At 36.7% G+C, this 17,346-nt stretch overlaps 1 long non-coding RNA gene across 1 annotated transcript in view; it reads right to left on the bottom strand.

Moving 5' to 3' along the window:
- LOC143670676 (uncharacterized) overlaps window positions 1-17,346 on the bottom strand; it is a 494,335-nt gene that overhangs the window by 1,053 nt on the left and 475,936 nt on the right. The window lies entirely within an intron of this gene.

Raw genomic sequence — 17,346 nt, 5'->3', positions numbered from 1 at the left:
TTCTTTGTTTTTTACTTCATATGGGGTTGTCCTCTCCTTTCCCATATGGGTTTCCTCTTTTTTTTTTTTTTTTTAGTTTTGGCCTCCTATTGCTTTTTTTCTTTTTAACTTTTTATTTTGAAATATTGTAGTTTTCACCTCCTATTGTTCTTTTAAAAAACTTTTTATTTTGAAATACTTTCAAACGTACAGTGTAGTTACAAAAAAGAATACAAACTCCATAAAGAGAACTCTAATGTATCTCTACCATTACATATGCCTAAATCCACCAATTTTAACATTCTGCTACACTTGACACATCTTCCCATCTATTCACGTATCTATCAGCCCATTTTCTAAAAACCTAACTGTATGTTATGCACATTATGCTCCCTGAACACACTATTGCCATGTACATTTCCTAAGAACAAGGCTAGTCACTTAAGTAAACACCTGCCATGCAGTTGAGTTCAAGAAATACAACATTGATATGAAGTTTATGTTCTATATTTCAATTTTTTCATATGTCCTAATAATGTCCTTTTAAGCCTTTTATCCTCACTTGTTAGATCCCATCCAGGATCTTGTATTGTATTTAATTGTCACTGACTCTTTAGTTGTTCTTTCTCCCTCTGACTTCTGACTCCTCACCATGACTTGTCTCACTCTGGCTTTGGTTTCTTTCTCTTTAAAAGGCCTTCAGTAATTCAGATTAAGACCCAAACTCACTGAGTTGGGCTACACCTTAATTTAAAAGGATTTCTTCAAGAAATACTATTTACAAGGGATTCAAACCCACAGGAATATAAATTAAGATTAAGGACATATCTAAATTGGGGGAGACAATTCAAGTCACCCCAAAAGTTTTATAAGGCTTCTTAAAAGGACTACCTGACAATGAAATCCAGACAATTATGAGATGAATCAGAAAAGAGAATTCACTAATAATCATGGGAAAAGTCCAAGTAATGAGCAGTAAATTCATGTAAGTATAAAATTATAAGCAGATGACAAAATTAATGGTAGAGAATACTATAAATGTTATTAATCATAAAAATATGGAAATAAAAATTTAACTAAAAACCAATCAGAAAATGGGGATGAGGTACAAGGAAATGTGAGAAAGCCAGTTATCTCTTTTTGCATGCTTCACAGTCAATGAACTCTATCTAAAATTTAACCATATATCTAAATAAAAAAATCTTAGTTTTAATCCGTTAAAAGTATTCAAAATTTATTTCATCTCTACAGAGACCACTTAGAAAACAAAATACATTGTGACGAAGAAACATGTTTCTGGATTCCTTCAGTTTCTCTTTCTTCTGTTCAAGAAAAATAACATTGAACACTTTATTCTAACATCACATTTGTAGTGTATTTCATGTTATAAAATACTCAGTGATGGTTTGTACTGTGTTACTTGGTTAAGCTGGACATACATTTCACAGAATCCCCTTCCATGTATGGTCTGGGTTCTAGTTGACCAAGAAATGAAATGGCACAAGATTTGGAAAACAGCAGTGATACAAAAGGCATTATTTTCTAGGATTTGTTGCGATTAGGTGCAGTGACAGAGACGGAGGTGCCAGCTGTTTTCTAGCTTGTCCTCCACTCCACACACCCGTCACCAGATACTTGGTGGAAGACTAAGTGATTCAGGAGCTACACAAGAAGCAAAGCTTCTCACTTGTCTGAAGCTGCTTGGCCTCTCAGACTGACTGGGTAGTCACTGCTTCTCTGCTCTCTCACTCCCCTCCTGGACATTCACTTGCGGTTTCTCCCACAACTGCAAAGTCTAATTCCTCTAAGTCCTTTATTCTAAAACTCATGGTGGTTATACTTCCTTGATTGAACCCTCTCTTTCACTATGTGCATATGAAGATATCTAGCATGATATTCTCCTAATATTAATGATGAGGATTTCTGAGTTGCACAATTTTTGTGATTTTTCACCCACTTTTGTCCTTTTATGTATTTTTTGGCTTTGCTCTCAGGAACAGAACATACCCATACTGGCTCTTTCTGGGAAGAGCACTAATCAACAGAAAAGGTGCGGAATCTCTGCTTCCTATCAAAAAGTACCTGCCTCTGTTCTATTTTCTCAAAACTGGTCTCAGAGATTAGGTAGCTAATTCCTACTAAGATGTAATAATTATAGGGGCTAACATGATATTGGTCCCAGATAGCATGTTTACAGTTACTGTAAATTAACTTTCAGCATCTCAAACCAAAATAAAATAGGAAGGGATTCCAGATAAGCTAGTTGGAAATATTTCACTTATGAAAGCGCTTGCTTATCAATTAAAGATAAGGTACTACTGGCCTAAATTCAGAGGATTCACTGTCATTAATAATTAACTGATGAATTTTAAGCTCAGAATTGTATTAGGTGCAACAAGGTAATTGCTCTTCAGAATTTGAGGATTTTAGAATTTTGCTATGACAATTTTTTTTGGCTTTGGCCTTCCAAAAAAATATTTTTATTGAGAAATACCTACATGCATACAGTCCAACCATATTATACAAGCATTGGCTCACAATATTCATACATAGTTGTATATTCTTCACCACAATCATATTTAGAACATTTGCCATCACTCCAGAAAAAGAAATAAGAAAAAGAAGAACTCATAGATCCCATACTCCTTACCCCGCTCTCTCATTGACCTACATACAGTATTTCAACCTACCCAATTTTTACCCTTTATCTCCCCCTATTAATTTTTTTATTCTTTTTTTTAGATCCATACCCTAGTTAAAGAAGCATCAGAAACAGGGTTTTCACAATCACACAGTCACACTATAAAAGCTATATTGTTATACAGTCTTCTTCAAGAATCAAGGCTATTGCAACACAGTTCAACAGTTTTAGGCACTTCCCTCTAGCCACTTCAATACACCATAAACTAAAAATGGGAAATCTATATCATGTGTAAGAATAACCTCCAGGACAACATCTCAACTCTGTTTGAAATCTCTCAGCCAGTAAGACTTTATTTTGTCTCATTTCTCTCTTACCCGTTTTGGTCAAGAAGTCTATCTCATCCCCAATGGTGCCAGGTCCCAGCTCATTCCCAGGAGTCAAGTCTCACACTGCCAGAGAGATACGCATCCTGGGAGTCATGTTCCACATAGGGGGTAAGGCAGTGAGTTCACCTGCCAAGTTGGCTTAGACACAGAGGCCATATCTGAGCAACAAAAGAGGTTCTCTGTGGGTGACTCTTAGGTATAATTATCAGTAGGCTGAGCTCCTTTGCAGGAATAAGCTTCATAGGGGCAAGCTCCAAGACTGAGGGCTCAGCCTATTGAACTGGTTGTCCCCACTGCTGTGAGAATATCAGGAATTTCCCAGATGGGGAAGTCGAATACTTCCTCCTTTCTCATCAGTCCCCCAAGGGACTGCAAACACTTTTTTATTCTCTGCCCAAATTACTCTAGGATATATTGGGGCATCACACCAATCTGTATCAACCAAAAAGATGCTATGATGATTTTTAAAGGCAGAGAAAATAACACAAACAGTGCCTGGGTTCTAAAAGAGTGTTTAAAATGGTTAGTGCTCAATAAATATTTTTTTTACTAAATAAGTTAAACTAGTTAGAAATCAGATATTCAAACTTTGTTAATTCTGCTTACCTCAGAGCAGTAGAACCATGAGTCAATAAAGGGGTGTTTTGCCCCAGGAAAACAAGACAAATATGATAAACTCAAATAACTTGATGAATTATTAGGTTAAGCAAAATTTAATAGGGACTTCCGGGAAGAAGGCCAAACAGAGTAGCTCAAGATGAGCCCTGCTCCACGGAAAAGTTAGAGAAGGGACAGGAAGGCAACTGAGGTGGCGATTTGGAAGCACGGCTGATGTGGGAGAGCCTTCTGCACCACGTGGGGTGGCCCTAGTTGCAGAGGCCAAGGAACTGAAAGGCAGAAAACTGTAGCCTGGCACAGAGCCCACGGGAGTGCACGGACAGAAGCCGGGGAATAGGAAGTAAGCCAGGCCGTGTTCTTTGGGCACGCTACCCTCACCAGCGTAGCCCCATGACCAGCAAATCACCCCACACCCCATATATCTGAACCTCATCACCGGCTCCCATTCCCCCCACTCCAGGCACCCCCACTCCACCAGTCCCCAGTATACGTACCTGCCTCACACCCCGACCCGGGTATAGCCCAACCCACCTCTCCTGCACACATCTTGAGTACTACCTATACCTACCTGTTTCCTGCAGGCTGTTGCCAGCACATAAAGGCTCCAGGCACTAAACTCCATACTCAGGCTACGGGTCTCCCTGCCCATAGTGTCACATAGCCTCACCCCACCCCACCCCACCCCCAAGGTTTGTGCATCAGTTTAAGGCACTCCTAGACCCACGCATGTACACGGGCCCCCAATCACATCATTCAGCTTGGAACCTCAGTTTATAGCAGTCCTAGAACCATGCATGTGCATGGCCCTCAGTCACACTTCCCAGCTCTGAGAAAGTGCTGATCTGTGCAGCAAGGTCATATCAGCCCCTAATCTACAAAGGCATAATGCCGGCCTGCTGCCACAGCTCTATGCATGTGCACAAAGGGCCACGTGCCTTAGACCAGCTCACACAAAGGTTATGCCCCCCAGACCTGTGCACCTGCACAACTGCATCCTTCCTGGCCACTGAGCACCCACATTCACAAGCATCAGTGTAACATCCCCAACATGCACCTATACCTGCCCTGAAACAAATCACAGCACTGAGTGCTCCACCCCATACCCTGCTCCCTGCTGTACAACCATCCTACAAACACAAGGCCTTAGACTACTGAAAGAAGTCAACTCTCAAAGTAAATCAATTAAGATATTTACATTCCACGAAGACAGCAGAAGATCACTAAGCATTATCACAATGCAGACAGATATAGCCCTGCCTAATGACCAAATTAAAATACCAGAGGAGACTCAGATGTTGGAACTAATCAAAGATGTTCATACAATTCTACTTAATAAAATGAGTGGAATAGCAAATGACATAAAGGAGATCAAGAATACAGTTGAAGAGCACAAAGAGGAATTTGAAATAATAAATAGAAAAATAGTGGATATCACAGATATTAAAGACTCTGTTCACCAAATAAAAAACATACTAGAGGCACACAACACCACATTTGCAGAGACAGAAGTAAGAATAAGTGATATAGAGGACAAGATAACTGACTTCGAAGACTCAAAACAGCAAATGGCAAAAAAGGTGAAAAAATTTGAACTGGATCTCGGAAATGATAGACAAAACAAAATGCACATGGCAGGCCATGGTGGCTCAGCAGGCAAGAATGCTTGCCTGCCATGCCAGAGGACCCGGGTTCGATTCCCTGTGCCTGTCCATGTAAAAAAAAAAAAAGCACAAATATAAGAATCATTGGTATCCCAGAAGGAGAAGAGAGGAGTAAAGGGCTAGGAAGAGTAGTTCAGGATATAATGGGTGAAATTTTCCCAACCCTCGAAAAGGACATAAATAGACAAGTCAAAGAAACCCAAAGAACTCCAAACAGAATAAATCCAAATAGGCCTTCCCCAAGGCACATAACAATCAGTCTGTCAAATAATGAAGAGAAGCAGAAAATCCTGAAAGCAGCAAGAGAAAAACAATCTAATACATACAAGGGAAGTCAAGTAAGACTGAGTTCAGACTACTCAACTAGAACCCTGGAGGTGAGAAGGCAGTGGTTTAATATATTCAAGATCCTGAAAGAGAAAGACGTCCAGCCAAGAATTTTGCACCCAGCCAAACTGTCCTTCAAAACTGAGGGAGAGATTAAAGTTTTCACAGACAAAGAAGTTCTGGAAGAATTTGTCAACAAGAGATCAGCCCTACAAGAAATACTAAAAGGAGTTCTGCTGGTTGAAAAAAAAAGGACAGGAGAGGGAAGTCTGGAGGAGGGCACAGAATTGAAGAGTACCACTAAGGGTAAAAGAATACAAAGAGAAAGAGGGAAAAGAATACATAGATCTGACAAGTAAAATAAAAAAGATAAGATGGTGGCTTCAAGAAACACCTTTTCAGTAATAATTCTGAATGTTAATGGACGAAATTTACCAATTAAAAGATACAGATTGGCAGAATGGATTAAGAAACATAATCCAGCTATATGCTGCTTACAGGAGACTCATCTTAGACACAAGAATACAAATAGATTTAAAGTGAAAGGATGAAAAAAGATTTTCCATGCAAGTTGTAACCAACAGAAAGCAGGAGTAGCTACACTCATATTGGACAAAATAGACTTTAAATGTAAAGACATCATAAGAGACAAAGAAGGATACTATATGCTAATTAAAGGGTCAATTCACCAAGAAGACATAACAATTTCATAAATGTTTATGCTCCCAATCAAGGAACACCAAGTACATGAGACAGACACTGGCAAAACTGAAGGGGATGAAAGATGTTTCAACAATAATAGTAGGAGACTTCAATACACCACTCTCCTCTACAGACAGAACAACCAGACAGAAGATCAACAAGGACACAGAGAAGTTAAATAACTCGATAAATGAATTAGACCTAACAGACATATATAGGTGATTCCACCCCAAAGCACAAGGGTATAACTTCTTCTCTAGTGCTCATGGAACATCCTCCAGGATAGATCATATGCTAGGACACAAAATAGGTCTTTATAAATTTAAAACACTGAAATTATTCAAAGCACTTTTTCTGATCACAATGGGATGAAGCTGGATCTCAATAACCACCAAAGAATGAGAACATTCACAAATATATGGAGATTAAATAACATACTTTTAAACAACCAGCATGTCAAAGAAGAAATTAGTAGAGATATCATTAGCTATCTGGAAATGAATGAAAACGAGAATACAACTTATCAGAACTTATGGGATGTGGCAAAGGCTGTGCTGAAAGGGAAATTTATTGCCCTAAATGCCTACATTAAAAAACAAGAAAGAGCAAAAATTGAGGACTTAACAGCACACCTGCAAGTGAAATCATTGCCCTCCCCCCTACATCAACATGGCATCCAGGGGTGAAAGTCTTCCTGAAATGTGGGGGATAACTCCCAGGGATAAATCCAGACATGGCACCAGGGGATCAATAATTCCATCCTGAGCAAAAGGGGGAAAAGAAGTGCAATTATTAAAGTATCAGTGGCAGAGAGAGTTCAAATAGAGTCGAGAGGCTATTCTGGGGATTGTTCTTACACAAGCTTTGGGTAGACCTTACTACCTATCATAGCCTGCCCACCCCCAGCCAGGACCATTCCAGCCAATGCTAAAGAACACCTAGGGTAACTGATAAGATTCCACAAGGGTTCCAGGCACTAGAGTAACTTTCCAGAAACCTACAACTTCCAGATGGGTCCCAGGTGCCAAGAAGTCCTGAAACCTAGCCCAGCCTCTCCAGAACATCAGATAGTTCCATCTCCCTACCCCATATTAGTGACAGACCCTTCAAATATGAAAAATTTAGAATTGCCATAGCCCAAACACCCCTAAAGAGATAGAAAGATCAAAGGTGATGGTGGAGTTATACAGAGAAGATAGGAGTTAACGAATGAATATGAACGCTGAATCATTAAATTGATATCTCTTTTAGTCTCTAGTACTTAAAAACACCTAGAAAAAAAAACCCTAAAATTGTGGAATTGTAACCCACATCAAACTCTGAGATACCATCTACAACTAATTGTGGTACTGTGCTTTGAAATCATGTCTTTTTTTTGTATATATGTTATTTTTCACAAAAAAGGAAAAAAAATCAACTGTGATGATAAAAAATATTTAAGCCCTCTAGCCTCCTATATTATGGAGCAGCTAGAAAGAAAAATATAAGAGGATCATATGTTAGCCCATGAGAAACTCTGGGATCTGCCCTGTAACTATTTGTTGAAGAGTGATTCGAAACTACTGCTTTCTTATTTCTTTGCTTTGTATATATGTTATACTATACAATTAAAAAGTTAAATAAAATTAAGGGGTAGATGTAATTGCAGGGATTTTCAGTTGTTCTAAGGTAGAATGCCTAATTTTGATGCTAATGGAATAGAGGTTTTATTCTTGCATTTGTTTCATTTTTAATTTTTTTTTCTTTATTAGAGAAGTTGTGGGTTTACAGAACAATCATGCATACAATACAGGATTCGAATATATCACCTATTATTAACAACTTGCACTGGTGTGGAACACTTGTCTCAACTAATGAAATCACATTTTTATAACTGTACTATTAACTATAGCCCATGGTTTAATTTAAGGTTCAGTATTCATGTAATGTCGTTCCATGGATTTAAAAAATTTTTGTTCTGTAATGATATGTACAATCTAGCATTTCACCTTTTAATCACATTCAGATAGATATTTCAGTGCTGTTGTGTTTACAATATTCTGCTGTGGTCACCACCATCCATTACCAAAACATTTCCATCATTTCAAACAGGAACCCTGTTCATTTTGAGCCTTAACTTTTCATTCCCTGGCCTCACTTTGTCCACTGCTAAACTATATTCTAGATTCTAACTCTCTGAGTTTACTTATTCTGATTATTTTAAATCGGTGAGAGCATACGATATGTGCCCTTTTGCATATCACTTTATTTCACTCAACATGGTATCTCCCAGGTGCATGCATGTTATCACATGTATCAGGACTTCATTCCTTTTCACAGTTGAAGAAGATTCCATTGCATGTGTATCACACATTTTGTTTGTCCATTCATTGGTTGATGGACAACACTTGAGTTGCTTCCATCTTTTGGCCATTGTGAATAATACCACTTTGAATATTGGTGTGCAAATACTTGAGTTCCTGCTTTCAATTCTTTTGGAAATATACCTAGTAGTGGGATTGCCAGGTCATATAGCAGTTCTATTCATATGGTAGTTCTATATTTAGCCTTCTAAGGAACCACCAAACTGTCCTCCACAGTGGTTACACCATTTTACATTTCTACCAGCAATGAATGAATGTCCTATTTCTCTGTATCCTCTCCAACATTGGTTATTTTCCATTTTTTTAAATAGCAGCCATACTAACAGGTGTGAAATGGTACCCTATTGTGGTTTTGATTTGCATTTCCCTGATGGCTAATGATGTTGAGTATCATTTCATGTACTTTCCAGTCATTTGTGTATCTTTGGAGAGATGCCCACTCAAGTTTTTAGCCCATTTTTAAAACTGGGTTATTTTTAAGTTTGTTAAGTTTAAGGATTTCTTCATATACTCTGGATATTAAACTTCTGTTGGTTATGTGGTTTCCTAATATTTTCTGTCATTGTATAGGTTGTCATTTTGCTTTGATGATAAAGGCCTTTGAAGTATAAAAGTTTTGAATTTTTATAAGGTTCCATTTATCTCTTTTTTTCTCTTTTGTTGCTTGTGCTTTCGGTGTAAAATCTAAGAAACCATTGCCCAACACAAGGTCCTAAAGATGCTTCCCTAAGACCTGTAAAATATTGAAGAATTAGTGGCTCATGAGTAAAATGTTGGCAAACAGAGGAGTGATATGTTCCTTTGTTTCTCTTCACAAGTGGCTATGTTTGTATAGTTTTCAATTGTGTTATACTTAGTGCAAGGTAGAAGATGTGCTTTTTAAAATTATGGAGTATGAATCAGTCCAGAGGGATAAGATTAATTTACATTCGATTATTTCTTGCTTTACTTTCATTCTATTTCTAATACAATTTTTCTGGCCAAGTTTTAGATGTTAAGGGATATTTCACAAACACAACAGTGGAGTACATGAAAGAAGGACCAAAGGCATCTATCTTCCCTTCTTTAGAGGAAAGCTGCATTTTCCATTTCCTTGTTCATAAATTAATAATAAGTATAGATCTCTTTTCAATATAAGCTAGCAGTGTTTTCTGTCAGCTCAGGAGTTATCAAAGCAATAGAGTTATACATTATTCTTCTTGGGATAAACTCGATATTTTAATAAAAGCCTTTTCTCAATTCTTAGTTTTCAGTGAAATTATTTGCTGTGAGAACAAAGATCACTTCATCAGAATACAAATACCCCATTGCTCATATTCCTATTTACTCGGCAGCCAAATTTATACTATCAGTGTGCAAATGGCTAGGTTTCATTCCTCTCCCTATATAAAATTTATCAAGGAAGTAGTACCACCTTTTGGTTAATCTATAAATGGAAAATCAAATGATTTATTCCTATAATTCATTTTATAAAATTAATATGAAAGGACTTGACCGAATCACACCACCGAACCATTTGCTTTGGAAGTTAGCTCTGATGTTGACATTATGTTTGTTCTAAAGTCTTTCTCTCTTTATACTCTAACACTGGTATCAGCTATAGCACAGAGATATCCCATCCCTTAGGAAAAAATAAAATATTATTAATGATTCCTTGAGGTATAAATTCTGAATTTTAATTTTTTTATACTTATAGAAGAAAACTAAATTTTAAATATTATAAGATATTTTATTCTGTCATCATTTAAATGTCTAACTTTGTTTCAATGTATTCACAGAGATGGCTTCCAAATATGAATCAATTGATTATAATATCCACGTTTAGCAAATTTAGCCAAAAATCTGTTTCAGGAAATGTGCTTGGGTAAAATAGTGAACAACTGAAGTCTGCAGTCATCTACTAGAAAATGGGGTGAAGTGAAACAAGGATCTTAGTTCAGAGCTAAGTGACTAAGTTGTAACCTAGCACTAACTAGTTAGTGAACTTAAAAAAGGAAACAAACCTAAACTATTCAGTTTATTTGTAAAATTAGGGGTTTGGATTTATTATATCTAGGATCCCACCTGTTTTAGTTTGTCAAAGCTGCAGGAATGCAATAATACCAGAAACAGAAAGGCTTTTTTTTTTTAACATGGGCAGGCACCAGGAAATGAACCCGGGTCCTCTGGCATGGACAGGCAAGCACTCTTACCTGCTGAGCCACCGTGGCCCGCCCGCTGAGCCACTGTGGCCAGCGCCAGAAAGGCTTTTAAATTAAGTTACAAGTTTAAAGTTCTAAGGCCATGAAAATGTCCAAATCAAGGCACCAACAAGAGGTTACCTTCACTCAAGAAATGCTGATACGACCTGGAACACTTCTGTTAGCTGGGAAATTATGTGGCTGGCATTTGGGGGTCTCTGGCTTCTGGACATCTTTCTCAGCTGGGAGGGCACATGGTGATACTTGTTAGCTTTCTCTCCTCATTGCATAAGGCTTCCTCAGGGAGGAAGGGCATTTTCCTTCGGCATCTCCAAAGGTCTCTGGCTGTGTGGGCTCTGTCAGGACTAAAGCTTTTTCCAAAATGGTTCCCTCTTAAAGGACTCCACAGTAAACAACCCTACCTTGAATGGGGGGAAGACACATCTCCATGAAAAGCAACTAACCAAAAGTTACCACTCACAATTGGGTGGGTCATATTTCCATGGAAACAATCAAAAAGTTTCCACACAGCAATATTGAATAAGCATTCAAGAACATGACTTTTCTGGGGTACATGACAGTTTCAAACCAGCACACCATTCAATTCCAAAATGAGTACTTTTGTTAAAGTAAACTTTTAGAAGTGGAAAAATATGACTGACATGCAACTATAAAATAAGCAAATTTCAAAAATTTTATTCAATCCGCAGTTTAATAAGGGAACCATTAAGACATTAAAACAGGCCCAACAAGCATTTGAGGAACTAGGTATTTAAAGCCAATATTAGGACAGCATTCCTGGGTTAGCGACAAAACAATATATATTTTTTGTTCTAATTTTTATTAATAAAATCAATCGATATACAAAGCAAACATTCTTAATGTATGAATATGCCATACTTGCTATGCAATCAATGGTTCACAATATCATCATCACATAGTAGTATACTCATCACCATGATCATTTCTCAGAACATTTGCATCACTCCAGAAAAATAAAAAGAAAAAAGAAAAAATTCATACATACCATACACCTTTCCCCTCCCTCTCATTGACCACTAGTATTTCCATCTACCCAATTTATTTTAACTTTTGTTCCCCCTATTAGTTATTTATTTCTAATCCATATTTTTTACTCATCTGTCCATACCATAGAGAAAAGGAGCATCAGAACAAGGTTTTCACAATCACAGTCACATTGCGAAAGCTGTATCATTATACAATCATTTTAAAGAAACATGGTTACTGGAACACAGCTCTACAGTTTCAGGCAGTTCCCTCCAGCCTCTCCATTACATCTTGAGTAACAAGGTGATATCTATTTAATGTGTAAGAATAACCTCCAGGATAACCTCTCGACTCTGTTAGGAATTTCTCAGCCACTGACACTTTATTTTCTCTCATTTCTCTCTTCCCCTTTCAGTCGAGAAGGTTTCTTCTATCCCTTGAAGCTGAGTCCCAGCTTATTTTAGGATTTTTGTCCCACATTACCAGGGAGGTGTAAAAACTTAATATTAAACAGAGCCATAAACCATAACTTCTGAGGTTTTCTGCCTCAAAGGATAAAAATATACAAGTTAACTTAGGCCCTAAGGAATTGTAAAACAGCTCAGCTTTAAAGCTGTACAATTCACTGCTTGTTAGTATATTCACAAAGTTGTGCAACCACAATCATTATCTATTTCCAAAACATCTGCATCATATGAGAAAGGAACTCTGCACCCATTAGCAGTCACTCCCCATTATTCCCTCCTTCAGCCCCTGAAAATGACTATTCTAGACATTTCATATAAATGAGATCATGCAATATATGGCCTTTTGTGACTGGCAGCTTTCACTTAGTATAGCGTTCTCAAGGTTCATTCATGTTGCGGCATGAATCAGGACTTCATTCCTTTTCATGGCTGAATAATTTTCCATTGTATGGATATACCACATTCTGTTTACCCCTTCATCATTGATGGACATTTTGATTGTTTCCAATTTGGGGATAATATGAATAATGCTGATATGAACATTTGTGTCCAAATTTCATGTGGACCTATGCTTTAAATTCTCTTGGGTATACCTAGAAGTGGAACTGTTGGGTCACATGGTAATGTTATGTTCCACCTTATGAGGAATTCCCAAACTATTATACAAAGCAGTTGCGCCATTTTACATTCCCACAAGCAATGTATGAAGATTCCCATTTCTCCACATATACACCAACACTTATAATTTTTCACCTTTATAATGATAAATATACTAGTGAAGCAGTATCTCATTGCGGTTTTGATTTCCCTTTCCCTAATGACTAATAATGCTGATCATCTTTTAGTGCACTTATTAACCCTTTTTATTTCTTATTTGGGTATTCGATTCTCTGCTCATTTAAAATTCTATTTAATTCTCTGCTCATTTAAAAACTGAATTGTTTTATAGTTGATAGTAACATTTGCGTATATATTCTGTTTACTAGACCCTTATCAGATATAATTTGTAAATATATATTCCCATTCTGTGGATTGCCTTTTTTGCTTTCTTGATAGTGACCTTGGGAACACAAATGTTTTTTACTTTGATGAAGTCCAAACTAACCCATTTTTCTTTGGCTGTCGTATCTCAGAAACCATTGACTATTCCAATTCACAAAGATTTACACAGATGATATCTTCAAGAGTTTTATAGTTTGAGTTCTTATATTTAGATCTTTGAACAATTTTTAGCTTATAATTTTATATGGTGTGTGACAGAGGGTTAACTTGATTCTTTTACATGTCAATATCTGGTTGTACGAGCTCTACTTTTTAAACTATTATTTCCCCAACTGAATTGTCCTCACATCTATATCTATTCACATCCCTTTTATATCTACTTAAAGTTACAAACAGAAATACAATCATTGTTCGAAAATATCAAATAGAAAGTTCTTACAAATATCTGCATTGCTACAGTAATGAGCTATGATATTAAATATTTTCCTTATTTCAGAAAAATATGAAGATACAAATATTTTTACCATTAACATATGACATTTTAACCACATAAAATAGATATATTAGTCAGCTTATCCATAGGCATATTAAAAGAAAAATCTGATCTAATTTATCATGTGAACTTGGATTTTTAAAGGATTTTGGCTAGTAATGTTTTCTAAAATATCAGAAGTTCAGGTTCTTTTATTCTGGAATTTTAAATTTAAACAAATACTTATTTATCTCTATAAACCAATCAGAATGGAGTTCCTTTAAGAGAACTACACTCTGGGGTAGAAAATTATTTCCCACTTACAACAAGATACAGGTCTTTTTCAAGACCAGTTATAGTTCTGTAACTTTATCTACATGTCAAAAGTAAACACAGAAACAGAAAAACTCATTGGTAGAAAGCCCAAAGGGTTCTTTTCCTTCCAAGATGGTAAAGAATTCTTAACTGGTTTGAACTCATAAGAAGACAGACAGAGAAACAAATTATAAAGAACAGCACACTGGATTCTCTGTCGTCTTTCACCCAGCAGAAAACGGAGCTCTGTCATTCATCACACAGAGACTACAAATGGTCAAATATTAAACCTATTACCAAGCATTGCTGCCACCTATGGAAAATAACTAATTGGCCATGCATTAACCAGAAAAAGAAACACAAAATTATTAGGAAAAAGGCAAAAGTAAATAAATAAACAGAAAAGGAGTGTCAGTTAAGTTAAAGCTCTAGTGCTGGCTGCTTGGGATTCATTCCAAGAGCCACAATTTAAGTGGACTGAAAATGCCCCTGAGGTGCATTTCTCCAGCAAAGCAGTTTCGTTGGTTCCCTTAGGTGAGGCCACTTGGCCATCTTAGTGGATGACCTCCAAAACTGTGAAGTCTAATTTTCCAAAAGACCAGATCACAATATGTGCCAAATATTTCATGTAACTCATTAATTAATTAGAGATTCAGTAAGATGTTAAAGCCAGGTGAAAGAACAATTGAGAACGGCGGTATTTATAGGTTATGGTATGATGAAATTGCTAAGTTAGACATAAAATTGATTAATGGTCAGCACGGTCATAAGCCAGAACTTCTGGGGTACGGTTGCCAGATAAAATATAGGACACCCAGTTCATTGTGGATTTCTGATGAACAGCAAATAATTATTTTAGTGTAAGTTACATCTTAAATATTGTATGCATTTGCTTTTTAAATCTGGCAGCTCTATACTAGAGCTATACATTCCCTAGAATGGAAATTATTTGCATGTCTTCTGAACAAAAACGTACAAATCAACCTCTACCCCTCCAAGGTGCAATATGACCCAGACAGTACAAAGTCAAGCCCAGCACTACAATGAAAGAACACCCAGTAATCCCTTTAACCTACTTCCAAGTTTCAGATAAATTTTTCTGACAGTACCCATGAAAAAAGTTACCTGTTTCCAAAGACAATGAGGGACAAGTGAAACATTAAAAGTAGAAAATACTATTTATTACAAAATAACATTGATAATTAAAATATAAACACACATACAGATTTCCATAAGTCTCTTTATATTCAATTTGAGAAAGCATCAATCATTTTATCCACTGAGTAATATTTGCATGCAGGAGTCCCTCCAATATTTAAGACTGCCTATCATTTGTCACAAACGCAGGTTTTAAAAAGGTTATTTTTAGCTTTGTGATTTTTTTTCAATTGCAGAAGAGTATTTGCTTCCCAAAAAGAGTATATAACAAACCTCACAATCAGTTATCAAGACAAAAATTGTTCACAAGTATTATTTGAGTGAGGTCTGTGTCATGGTCAGGTTCATGTGTCAACTTGGCCAAGCTGTGGTACCTGTTTTTCTGGTTGGGCAAGTGCTGGCCTGTCTGTTGCAATGAGGACATTTCATAGAATTAAATCATGATCACGTCAGCTGCATCCACAGCTGATTCCATTTGTAATCGGCCAAAGGGGAATGTCTTCTGCAATGAGTAATACTTAATCTAATCTCTGGAAGCCTTTTAAGGAGGATTCAGAAGAGACACATTCTATTCCTTCTTTGGCTGGCAAGCCTCTCCTGTGGAGTTTGTCCAGACCCTCCATCGGAATCCTTGGCTTCACAGTCTTCCCTTTGGATTTTGGACTCTGTGTTCCTGCAGTCATGTGAGACACTTTTATACATTTTATATTTGTGAGTGTTTCCTGTTGATTCTGTTTCTCTAGAGAACCCTAACTAATATAGTCAGTAGCTGTATTCCCCTCCTGGGTTTACCTCTCTAAAGCAAACCACAATATGACATTCTAAACTTCTGAAAAATGAGCATATCCCTCAAGGAATCATCCTAGCAATGAGGAGACTATATAGGAACTATACATTTTATCTTGAAAGATAAGTTCATAAGCAAAGGAACAAGAGCATTTAGGTGCAAAGCTTTAGTAAAGAAGAAATCTTCCCAATCGCTAGACAGACAGTAACATTCCTATGATAACTATATGAAATGATACCTCCCATGCAACCTGGCTATTGTTTTGTATTCATTCATTTATCAAAGATTTATTGAGCTCTACATTTGTTTTAGACTTGAAGGATACTAAAACAACAAACAAGATGGATCCTTACCTTTGTGAGCCTATGGGTATTTGTACAAAGAGAAAGAACAAAGAAACAAAAAAATAGCTATATTGAAGCTAAGAAAACAAATTTTAAAAATCCCTACAAAAAAGATTTTCTGACGTAATGTTTAAATGTTTCTTTCAAAATGCCAACACCTTAATGAAAAGATCTTTTCAATGGAATTAAGAATTGTTGTTATTGTTTAAACTTTAGCAATTCAGGAAGCTATCAAAAACCACAGCCTCAGACAAAATACCACTATGAAGAGGCAAAGAAAGAAATTTTGAATTTTAAGGTGAGTAGAAACTGCAGAATATTTGAAAGATGCCAATATTTGTATTTACATTTATAAAAGTAAAAATGTCAATTAGTAGGTGAATTGTCTTGTAAAATAGTCAAAACAACAGGTAAGATAACCTTTGTTCAACCATCAGCATATGAGGAGTAGTTTTCAACTTAGTCAAGTGGGGGCTTATAATTACTGAAGAAATTTTTCAAAATCTATAAAACTGCCCCATTTTGCAAATTCTCACATGTTTTTCAGTGGTTTTAACAAGCAATGCTGGTTCACTATCCAACATCAGTTTTCCCCTTATGAGAACACAGATTTTATTGGGAAAGTGCTATTTCTATTTCTGCTCACCTCTCCAAAATTCAGTAGCTAAAGTTGGCTCTATGACCCAACGTGGTTAATGAGATGAAAGCAGAAATCTACCTGGTGGAGTACCTGATAAATCTATAGATTTCCTGAGATACAGATCTAACTGACCTGCTTTTGCCCTCTATCTACCCTTACCACTATAAGGGAAAAAAAAAACCCTCATTTTAAGATGGGAGGAGCAAGAAGAAAAAAGGAGCCTGAGTCACAATGACCTTGAACAGGTTCACTTCCCCTGGGCTGCCTATCTCTGAACTTCTTTGTTAGGGAGA

Source organism: Tamandua tetradactyla, chromosome X (assembly GCF_023851605.1).
Source record: "Tamandua tetradactyla isolate mTamTet1 chromosome X, mTamTet1.pri, whole genome shotgun sequence".
Taxonomy (NCBI): domain Eukaryota; kingdom Metazoa; phylum Chordata; class Mammalia; order Pilosa; family Myrmecophagidae; genus Tamandua; species Tamandua tetradactyla.
The sequence above is the reverse complement of the archived record's forward strand: the minus strand, read 5'-3'. Positions and strand labels throughout refer to the sequence as shown.